Source organism: Pygocentrus nattereri, chromosome 2, assembly GCF_015220715.1.
Source record: "Pygocentrus nattereri isolate fPygNat1 chromosome 2, fPygNat1.pri, whole genome shotgun sequence".
In the NCBI taxonomy this organism is placed as follows: Eukaryota; Metazoa; Chordata; class Actinopteri; order Characiformes; family Serrasalmidae; genus Pygocentrus; species Pygocentrus nattereri.
The window spans coordinates 20,355,134-20,367,228 of record NC_051212.1 but is presented as its reverse complement, the minus strand read 5'-3'; the positions used below and the strand labels follow the sequence as shown (position 1 = coordinate 20,367,228).

At 41.0% G+C, this 12,095-nt stretch overlaps 1 protein-coding gene across 3 annotated transcripts in view; it reads right to left on the bottom strand.

Annotated features, from left to right (window-relative positions):
• Positions 1 to 8,715, bottom strand: part of htr2cl1 (5-hydroxytryptamine (serotonin) receptor 2C, G protein-coupled-like 1) — a 152,049-nt gene extending 143,334 nt beyond the window's left edge. For all 3 annotated transcript variants that reach the window (XM_017710233.2, XM_037545011.1, XM_037545012.1), the window contains exon 1: positions 8,244 to 8,715. The gene's annotated coding sequence lies outside the window, so the exon portion shown is untranslated. The remainder of the gene's footprint in view (positions 1 to 8,243) is intronic.
• Between the last annotated feature and the right edge of the window lie 3,380 nt (positions 8,716 to 12,095).

Here is a 12,095-nt window from a genome sequence, read left to right as displayed (position 1 = left end):
ATACTCCAGTTACCCTCAAGAGCCTACACTGTTATGAATATTCAGGAGGACCTGCCATAACTTTTGCACAGGTCATATTTTATGGTTTGTTTTTTTCCCCAATATGTTAAACTCAGCAAATAAACAGTAATTGTAGAGAAGTGTCTTCTCTGTAAAGGATGTGTCAACTTATTTTCACTTAGAAAATCCATAAAACATTTTATCAGGTGTGCCTAAACATTTGCATATAGCTGCAAACATGCAGACACGGTTACTCTCACTGGATATCGGTGATGAAAAAGGGAAACTGTTCAAATGATGGAAATCACATGATTTACATATTCGGGTTCATGTGAATCTTACATGATAAACAGTTTTTACTAAATTATTGATAGTAACAAAAACATTGAAGCTTCTGCAATGTCCACAGTTATATGTATAATTAAATGCATTGCTTTTTAAATTAAATTCAGATTAACAGAACAAACTGTGATTTAATCATTTGATATAACATAAATACAGTTTTGTTGTTTTTCTTTTTCTTCTTTTGTAAACAGGGGTTTGAATACTCATGTCAGCATATGTCTGTTTCTTTAACATAACTGAAAGCAAATGTCCTAGTTTGGCTTTGAAATGTTAGTTTTAAGGCATAAGAGTTCACAACAGAAATACCGATTTGAAAAACATGCAGAAATATCATTTGTAATCCAGAGACTGTTGTTAACTTTCAAATGGGCTGAATACTTTCACAAGGCAAAAGATTCATACACAAACCATACACAAAAGGAAGGGCAGTGTGGACTGTATTATTTTGTATTATTATAATACATAATAAAATCCTCATACAATGAATATATTTTGGTGCCATTTCCATTTTCTGATGGCCCAGGTGGTCTCTACCAATTCTTTGCTGAAGAAGAATTAAAGCCTTTAGCAAATGTTTAAGTTTCTTTAATGGGGAGCGGTTTGAGACAGAAAAGCAGGAAAACAGTAGCATCTGTCTTTGTGTGCAAGACAGAAAATAAATGAGAGACAAACACAGAGAGAGAGAGAGAGCGAAAGGGAGTCAGAGCGAGAGAGTGAGAGAGACAGAGGGAGAGGGAGACAGAGTGACAGCGAAAGAGAGACAGAGAGTAAGCTTACGTCAAGGGATGGAGGGCAGCAGTGCAGTATGCCATCAGATTAAGCAACGTTTAAACCCGACACGCTAGTTAGTGCACGCTGTTATCTAATTTTCTAATGGACTAAATCCGTTCATCATAGCTGTGAACACACTCTGCATGCAGGAATAATCACACCATGTTCAGGGATGCAGAAGCAAGAGGGTGGCACAAATCCTACATGCACATTTACAGACAAAGGCCCAGACACACTTGCAGGGGCTGACTTTGGTAATCTTCCATAGGCTAGTTCTAACATGGTCACAGTCACGCCCCCTCCCTCTCTCTATCTGTTGCTTTCTATGTGCAAGAGTGTTTGTGTGCATGTGTGTGTGTGTCTAACAGGTTTGCAATTTTCTGACGGTGGCAGCGAGTCTGCATCCGCTCTGGCACTTGCCCTGAACCATGTTAGCGGAGCTGTCACAGGCCACAGCAAAGCAGCCAGCATCAGGCCCTGGCGGCTCCCCAGAAAAGCTCTGGCATATGGGGCCACATCTGCACTCGTGCACCCGCAGGTGAGAGAGCAGCCATGCGAGAGGAGCAGAGGGACTTCCCCAAGCACTGACAACTGAGGGGCACTAGCTGCCCTTTATTTTACTCAACCCTTTCGTTAAAGAGACAGTTCAGCAACAAAAATCTAATATACTCCATTTTCCCCTCTAAATATAATTGATCAAGCTTAGACATGTTTGGTGTCTGAAGCTTGTTCCATTTGTTCAGAGTTGCAGCTATGAAGCTAATGTAGCTAATAAGTGATAGAAGCTTATGCTCAGATAATTAGCAGAAATGTCTTGTAAGGTGCTTTAAGTCAAGTCATTATGAATTGAAAAATCTCAAATAATGTTCTTTATGTGGTTTCTGACTATGTTTGACTGTTTCCAGTGGAAAAAAGTAAATTGCATGGCTAGTATCATATTGAATTCTGTATTTTGTCTGTACTTTATCTAATTTTATAGACAGCAGAATGGCATAAAGTCTTGATAATCACTGAGTATGAGATAGCTTAATAACTCAATATAATTTGAAGCAGAACCAGAATTTCAGTAAGGCATCGAGACATTAAGAGAGGATGACAACAACCAACAAGCCTACCTAATTATACTTCATTATAGCTAAATCATTAGAAAATGATGCGTTCGTTTTTCAGAAGAAAAACCGGGTTTGAATATTAAACTCAACATGTGATTGCTGAACTCAATTAACAAGCTAGCTGGGCTTCAATAACAACTGACAACATATCATGGCTGGTAAAGGCTAATTAATTAGTCCTACCATTTACAACACTAGGTGTAAATGTCTAAGACAAAGATCACAATGCTTTTGTCACTTTTCACAGACTGAACTTGGTTTCTTTTACCACCGTCAATTACAACTATTTGCTAGCTTGGTAAGCAGCAGTGGTTTTCACACCACTCCTCAAAGCCCCCTTAGACGATACCTATCTTAGGGGTTAGAGCAAAAACGTGGATCATTTGGGGGAGCCTGAGGATCAGTTTGAGAACAACTCATCTACTGAAACTAGCACAGCTCAGCTTAGTTCTCAAAATGAGGAGAAAAGTAGAGCAACGTAATGCTGTGTTTACATGTTGTTGTTAAAAACAGAAACATTATTTCATGCCTTTTTGCATGATGGCAGCTATGATGCGAAGTCGTGAGGCTAGACCCTCCCAGGCCCCTCTGTAGCTATGCCATTTCTTGTTAGCAACATTAACATATTAGCTCCAGTGCTGTAACTAAATAAATCATTAAGCATGTCTCGGGTGATTACCTTTGTGGTAAGAAAAAAACAGATTTTTTGATAGACTATAGCTTTAAAGGAAGGACAGAACTGATGGGCAAAAGAGAAAGGTCCACAGTGCTCACTGAGCAAATATTTGTCCACATCAACAGTCAGTTTGTGCACCGGTGCTGGTGTTTGTGTGAGCGTGTGTGTTTGAGTAAGAAGTGCAGATAATTAAGACTGTATACCTCACTCAAAAACAGATGATGAGCTGTTACCTTGCAGAAGTATATGAGCTGTCTTTGCGGATGCTATTTCTTAGACTAACGACAGAATGCAGTCTGGAGAGGCCCAGGTCAGTGTTATCTTATTGACTATCTAATCCCATTCTGACTGCAGACTCATCCTGCACGTAATTTCGGCGCTCTGTATCGATTGCCCCATGCTTACAGTCTGCATAGCGCAGAATTACTTCCTTAAGGAAATAAATTAGGCAGTTAATATCTTATACCAAACAGCCTCTGGCTAAACGCATTTATGTGTGAGAGCATAAACTGAATGGCAAAAGCATGTTTATGATTCTGCCGGATGAAAGAAAAGAAAGCAAATATAGGTTCCTAAATAGTTCTTGGCATGTACAACAGAAAATGGCTTTCATTATTATAGACATTATAGATATTACGTAATTTAACATTTAACATTTGTACATGTCAAATGACCCTTTTAATATATGCTTCTTTAAAGGAAGACTCCAAAACTGTAACAACTAATATTTAATATATATCTGCTGCATATGCACAATTACACTCTTAAAAATAAAGGTGCCACAAAAGAAGCACTTTTGGTTCCCTAAAGAATCTTTCCATGGATAGATCTTTGGAAAACCAATTTAAGAAATGAGATGTGTAACTATGAAAAATGTTTAACGAGCCACTATATAAAGTAAAGGTTCTGGGAGCAACCTTTAAATTCATATAGAACTTGACCTTTAAATTCATATAGAAATTAATCTTTTTTTAATTTCATATTTTACCCAAAAAATACAAAAAAGATGTTACAATATAGGCATTTAACCAAACATAATTTTGAATATAATAAATATTAATGATTATTTCCAAAAATAATATGTCATATGAAGGTCACTGATTGTTCTGGCAAAATGCTAGCTTGTTACCCACTTGTCCATCATGGAAAAATTATTAAAAGAGTGTTTCAAAATGAAATATCCACAGACTGGACCATCTACCAGTGAAGCAGCCACCTTATCGCTGATTGAGCAAACCGAGAAAAACAATCATGAACTAAAATGAAGAAAACACAGTCGTGAGTAGCATGTGCTGGGCTTAACATGCATGAGAACTGAAAATGAGCAACTACCTCTCTGTGCTGTTTCAAATGAAGCCTTGAAACTCAACAATTTACACTTGTTACCTGGACAATAAATATAGTGAATATTTATCTAAACCTATTCTGAGTCCATTTGCAGCTTTCCTCTCTTCATTCTGATATCCTGCACTTGGTAGCTGTCAAACAAGATCAGCTGACTTAACAGATGGATCAGGGAAAAAGAATTCTTGTGGACCACAGAAACTTTTGTGGTCATTTATGTGGTCTGCAAATTGCAAAAGGCTGGGAACCTCTTTAGAAGGCTCTTCACAAACCTCTTTATCAAATCTGTTTCTTTATGGAACCATAAGTGGTTCTTCTATGGCATCACTCAAAGAACACTTCGTGACACCACAGATGCAGCAGACAGAGCCTAAGTTGAAAGATTCTGAATTATTAGTGACCGCACATTGCAAAGCAATGCACAACACTACTGTTATCTGTTATGCTCCTTCATATCTTCATTTCTTTTTTTGTCTGAAAAACCGCACTGCAGTTTTCGAGATATCGACACTGTTTTCACTCTGGAGTGTTCAGTCTGACATTCCTGAGTGGTGTGCTTTAATGGGTGCTTGTGTACAGAATTTTTATCAGATGTACAGTTTTGTACAATCATCATTAAAAGATTTTTTTCCATAGAAATGAATGGGGTGCAAAAATGTGTGCACCCAACTTGTCACATGTTGATACAAGTCCATTTGTAACACCCTATTAACCATACAGGAAACCCTAGCAACCACCAAACAACACCCTCGCAACCACCTGGGATACAGAGCAACCAACTAGAAAAGCCCTAGCAACCACCTGGATACCATAGTAACTGCCGAGCAACCAACGAGCAAAACCCTAGCAACCACCTGGGATGGCATAGCAACTACTTATCAACACCTTAGCAATCATCTAAAATACCATAGCATTCATTCAGCAACACCACAGCGACCGTTACCATTCAGCAACAAACTAGCAACTGCCTAGAAACAAGCTTAAGCTGTGCAATCACTTTGCATTTTACTCAGAAAATGCAATTTTCTAGTTCATTTTAAGAACTATCCATTTAATGGTTCATTAGGGAAACAAAGATGGTTCTTCTATTACACTGTGCAAAGAACCTTTTTGCTACCTTTATTTGTTGGGTTTCAAAAGTGAAGATGATTAAGATGAATGTGAAACAGCAGGACCACTTAAGTGAACAAAAAAATGGGTCTTTGATGGTATCGCTCGAAAGAACCTCATCTGTCACCTGAGTGTACACACATCTTAAACAAAAATAGCTTCGTAAATAACAATTCATTGAAAGGTTCTTTAAGGGTCTTAAGGTGGTTCTTCTGCAGCATCGATCCAAAGACTTTTTGACGCATTTATTTTTAAAAGTGTACCAGTGCAAGATGGAGAAGCGTCAATCTCCAGCATCTCCTTTTATTGTCAGCGAGCACATGGTCCCACACACACATAGGAAGCTCCAAAACCAAACAGGCAGTGACAAGCTTAAGAAAGGTTTTTTGAAGGCCCCCATTCATTCTCAGCAGCAAGTCGTTCCCGGTGGGTAAAATCAGCCCTGACAGATCACTGAATGTGCTTCCTCCTGAGCTGTACTGACAAGCTTTAATGCCTCCAACAAGCGAACCATTAATATTCATGAAAGAGACCCAACCGAGAGTCAGGACTTCGAATATACAGTGCACTTCCCCTGCTCCGTTTATGGAGCCAAATGAGAAGAGGCACATTATGAGAGTTAAACGTTTTTCTTGATGAAGCTCCAGGAATGAGGCACTACGATAAATGAGAGTTTGATAATGGCAGCGTGTGGAAGTTCCACTTTACATTCACAGGCTCTAATATTCACAACATGTTTGAATGCATAGTTCTGGGAGTGGCCCTGCTGTTTCAGCTTTAGCTTTACCCATCATCAGTTTTGTTTTAATATGCTGAAGAAATGTGATATGAGTATTTTTGCTTATACATGAAGCAATGAGATTATGAAGTCAAGCCAGAAGACACGCAATGAAGTGTTGTGTGCCCTACTGTCTGCAGCAGGCTGGGCTTTCTGTATGCATGGCTGTACATCTGTTGCCAAATATTGGAATGTGGAAATTACACCTGAGTGATGAAAGCCTGGATTAACATGGGATTTCAGGCTGACCTTATAACCTTAATTGCCAGATGGAACCAGCAAAGAATTCAATAACCAAAATATAGCAGGACCAAACACACACACAGGGACACACAAGTGATTCAGGCCCACAATAAAGCAAGACAAGGTTTCCTTTGGTTTCATCTTTCCAAATGAGATTTAAAAGCCTGTTTAAATGGGGTCGGTGAGGTTTTTGCTGGGGAATATAATTTAATAGCAGGACACGGAGATGAATGCTGTGACTCGGCTCCGTTAATTCCCTTTAACCCATTCACCAGAACACAGAAAATACGGGTTAATCCAGGATCCATTCCCAAGGAGAATAACACCATCACCCCACCTATACACCAATCAGCACTGCCTTATATCCACCATCCACCATTTATATTCATACAATCACATCACCTGCATTTCCATTCATATCTCTGTCTCTCTCTCATGCTCCTTTCTCTGTCTCAGTCTCTCAGTCTTTCTCTCACACTCTCGGTCACTTGTCTCTTCTCTCTCTTTTACATTGTTCCCTTTTTCTCTTTGCTCTCTATCAATCCCCCGTCTCATTCTCCATTTCTCTCTTTAGCTCTCTCCCTCCCTCCCACACTCTTTCCTTCTACCTTTCCCTCATTTTGCCCCTCTCTCATTCTCCCCCTGGTTATCTCCTTTTCTTTTCTCTCTCTCTCTCTGTCTCTCTCTCTCTATACAGATAGATAGATAGATAGATAGATAGAAAGATAGATAGATAGATAGATAGATAGATAGATAATATATACATATATATATATATATATATATATATATATATATATATATATATATATATATATATATATAGAGAGAGAGAGAGAGAGAGAGAGAGAGAGAGAAAGAGACAGACAGATAGACAGACAGATATTGCTATGTCTCTTCTCTATCTCTGTCCCTTTCTATCTCTCCTCGCCATAAATGATGCACCTTTATGGACTTGTTCCAACAACAACCTTCAAAATGTCACCACACTCACACACACGTGCGCGCGCACACACTGGCACGCAGCAAACCTGCAACTTTAAACCCTTTCATTTCATTAACTGACCCGGGGAAAGCTCACCCGTTCCTCCAGCCTCGAGCGCCGTTTGCAGTAACAAGTGGCAGCAGCAGTCTGCGCTCTGTCCGAGGACATCGTGCTGGTGCCTCCGGTCAGCTTTAGGCTACACACACACACACACACACACACCTAGGGGTGACCATGAGCAACATCGCTTCCTTTCAACCCCACGGAGCCCACCTCACTGCAGATGCCCTGTTTAACAAGGCAACGTGAGTCCGCTAATCAGACGCGCGCGTAATTGGCGCTGCGTAATTAATGGCGCGCGGGAGGGAAAAAAGTGCCCGATTCCGCACCGGAGAAAACAGAGAGGCGAAAACAGAGAGACTGAAGCAGCTGCGACCACAATCACCCCGTCTTATGTCAAGGACAGGAGGCAGGAGTGAAAAAGCACATAATCCAACGCATCTCCAAAAAAGCGCCTTGAACAACAGAGCCCCACTCAGCTCTGTGTTACAAACATGACTAATGGAACTATGAAAAAAGAGTGCCCCCTTCGCCCGCTGCCAGCCCCCAGATTAGACCAGTGATCTGTTAACGAGCCTGCTGATTACACCGCCTCCACGTGCCCTTCTGTACGCCACTTTCTCCACACTGAGCGCGAGGAGCGCATGAAATACACTAACGTACAATATGAGAGACTAGAAAACAACCATATTGTAGAAATCTGCTAGAAAAGCGGCGAAAACGAGAAAAACGCGCATCTCTCAAACTCTTCTGTCCGGACAGTGTCGCGCGCTGAAGCTGAACTGAGTGGTGGATATAAAATGAACTAAATGAACTCACCCATCAGGACCGCAGCTCGCGCGCGCCGCAGAACCACCTCCTTACATCGTCTTCACCTTCGCGTCGTCCGTCTTTCTGTCCGTCAGTCCTTTTTTCCTCCCTCTCGGATTCCTCCACAGCGGCGGCTCTGAAAGCGTCCTGTCCGCGAGACGCTCAACGAGCGCAGCGCAGCCGAGAGCGCGCGACGTCACTCTGCCCGCGAGCCAGCGGCGGCGTGCTGATCGCTTTTGTGGCGCGCGGCCAAGGGCGGTGAGTTGGTGGTGGTGCTGGAAGGGGAGGAGGAGGAGGAGGAGGGGGGGAGGGTCGCGTAAGCGGGGTCTGTCACCAGTCTCTCACTACCGCATTGATACACACACCACGTTGGAGCTCGCGCAATAACTCACGCGGCCCATTAGCCGGTTATGGCTCGCGTGGTAGATCTCTTACGTGGAGAAGACGCGCCTCGCCAGGCCGCCCGGACTGAAGAGTGAGGAGTGAGGAGTGAAGAGTGTAGCACTCTCCTGGTGAGAGTGCGGCAGCTGCTGAGCTCTCTACGTAGGCAGCGCTTTAAGTCATTAAATGCACGTCCCAGACTCGAAGGCTGCCACAGCTCTTACGTGGCTTGAATGTTTTCTACTGAGTGTGTTTTTTGGCCAAATTTTCAGCCAGGAGTGTCTTCTGATAGCAAAGAAAAGCCTAGAAAAAACATCATTCAAGGTAGTGATTGGAGGCAGGTGTGGAAAGCAGAGATGGGGACCCTGAAATGATGGACTGGCTTGTGAAATTTCAGCCATGAATATATGGACCACCAGCCTTAATGTGTCCCAGTTTTACCGGTGTGACTTCTGCCCCTGCAGTCATCAGTGCGGTTCTCCTGTTTACACCTTGCATCAACACGCGTTTCACTTGATCGAATGAAAGCCAGGTGTAAACACCCTCAGGACGCAGAGTGTTCAGATTACAATCAAATCACACAAACTACATGTGGAGGTGTTCAGAGACAGATCTTGACGACATTTAACACAAGCATAAATGGGATGCATTTTCGTTCTCTGTATATAAATACATGAGCGGAAATGTGTCTACCAGGCACTGATTAGCACGTGAAAGGTTAAAAAACAAAGGGAAACATGAGGATTCCCTAAGACAAAAGCCATCATGCAATCCAGGCTGAGAAAAGTGTTGTCCATTCATGTCGTAATGTGAAAAAAGTAAACAAAAGTAAAATGGAAACGAAGCATGTGTGAATAGCACAGATCAGATCTCATCTGGACACACTGGGGACACATTTTAGTGAAGGGTGTAAATGGAATCTGGCCAAAGTTTATCCAGGCAAACCAGACACAAGACAAGGTGTAAGGCTCTCAGCAGCTTCAGGTGCAGTACAGCATTAAACAACAAGCCTTATACCAAGTAAAGGTGGTTTATTGTACAGGGTTTGGTACATTGACAGTATTAATGAATTAGCACTATTAGGGGTTGCACAGACTAGACATCTAGTTGACTTTACTCCTTGACTAGGATGCTTTAAGCTTGTTGTGGTCTAGTAGCAGATCACGTCATTATGACAATAATAACACGGGCTCCTCAGAGAAGACAACTGGTGAGGAGCATGGTGATTTTGTGGTCTGCACATTTCCTGAGGGCTAGGAATGGTTAATTGGAAAGGGCATGTATCCGCTGACCTGTGGAGTTGGCCTTTTTTCTTTCATCTTTCCACCAACCTCAGATTTTGAACGTTGTTATCTCCAGTTTCTCCTGAAGACTGCAATAAAAGTCATTTGTCATTGCATCACCTCTGGCTACAGTTTTATTAGCTAACACAATTACACATCAGCACTTGTTGGTTATGAACTGTGAGTTCATAGAGAACAGTGTTAGCTGAGTAACATCAGATAGATAGATAGATAGATAGATAGATAGATAGATAGATAGATAGATAGATAGATAGATAGATAGATAGATAAGGCTTTATTGTCATTCGCCTCACATGTGGTACATGAGGTGGAACGAAACATTGTACTCACGGCCCCAGTTAAGTCCCAAAAGTAACATAAATAATAAATAGAAGGTGCAGATAAAAGGTGCAAGTAACAGCAGCATCAGTGGGAGCAATTAGTGGTTTAATTGTTATGTAACTGCTGTGTCTCAAGCCACCAATATCTATTTGTGAGAAGAGAAGAAAACGTGCCTCTAAAAGACATACTCAACACAGGACATGGGCTTTGCCTGGAACCATGCTTTATTCACTATATGGTGCACTATTTTCAGAGTCTGCCCATTTTGTAGTGGTGTCCCAAATCGTAGTGAAGTGCATCCAGCGCACTCTTGAAATTGTGAAGTGCACCAAAATAGGTACGCAGTAGAGAACTCATCAAATTTACAGCAGAAACACTAGTAATCAACTGTATTGTTTAAATACAGCATACTGCGGTATAAATTATGCATTCTGGGAGAAACAAATCAGCCTTCTTGTCAAAGTTAAAATGTTAAAATGTAAAATGATTGATTCAACAGTAATTAGTTAAAGCATACTGAGAAAGTGACCGGTGCTTTGTGCAGTCTTGAGCAGCCTGTCTCTGAATATTGCTGTGACAGGGAGGGCACTTCCCAGCATTCTTTGTGATTGTTTGTTTTTTGCTTTTATTTTTTCACCAACAGTTCGTTTTTTTCTCTTAACACATTATTCCTGTCCCAAAAATGTCTGCACGCATTTAACAAGCTTTGTTATTCTAATCATGATGTACTACAAGAAGCAACCACAAGACATACCCACTACAAGACACTCATGGCACGCGCACTGCAAGAACCAACCACCACAAGACACACTCACTAGAAAAACTCTCTATACAAGACATGTTCTCTACAAGACGTCCACATACATCACATTACTTTGTTAATATATGAACCGATAGCGGATACTTCCAAAGGGTTAAGAATATACAGATAATGTGCTCTGTATCATTTCTAAATGACATGCATTTAGAAAGAAAATGAGTATGGCCACAGTCCAAAGTCATGCGGAAAATGATAAGCATTTAGGTGGACAGAGATTTTCAGCCATCTGGGCATCGACCCAGTGCTGAGTGTTCTGTTAAATTATACAGAATCAGTCAAGCGCTGAATTCTGGGGCTCTTCTCACTGGTGACATATAATTTGTGACAACAGCTCAGACCCTTTCCTTCACCTGGAGCAGAGGTTAAAGAGTCCACACATACATCTAGACTGAGCAGAGCTCTAAAAGAATAATAATAGAAGGTTGTATTTCACAGTACACACCAACATCCTCCGTGTTGAATTTACTATCACTTTGTTCTTTTATGTCCAGCTGGACTTATATGAAGACTGTATTTCATCACTTGAGGATTCTACTGTATAAAAACACTTAAAGTAAACAATACTGCTAAACAAACATTAATGTATCAGTAAAAGTCCTTTCTTTTATCCATAAGCTCTTAGTAAAAGGTACTGTATGGTACAAAAGGGTTCTATGACTCGTAGCAATAGTGGAACCCTTTTTGTCGTTAAATACAAGATGTTTGTCATAGATTAGCACAGAATCTTTAAACAAATGCTGCAGAAGGTTCTTCGAACAATGCCATAGATCCACCTTTGGTTCCCAAAAGAAGCATGTTTGAAAATGAAATGTGAGCATGTGAAGAACCTTGAAAAGGTTTAAAGAACTATCACATAATGCAAAGGTTCAATATTAATTTAAGGGTCCTTGCTAGAGCCTTTACATTATATACGTGTTCTTTAAATTTTAAGAAAATTCTTCATACTCAAATCTATTTACCAAAATGGTTCCGTCCATTACAAGGTTTCCTAGGGAACCAAAAGTGGTTCTTCTATAAGCCCTTTTCAGCACCTTT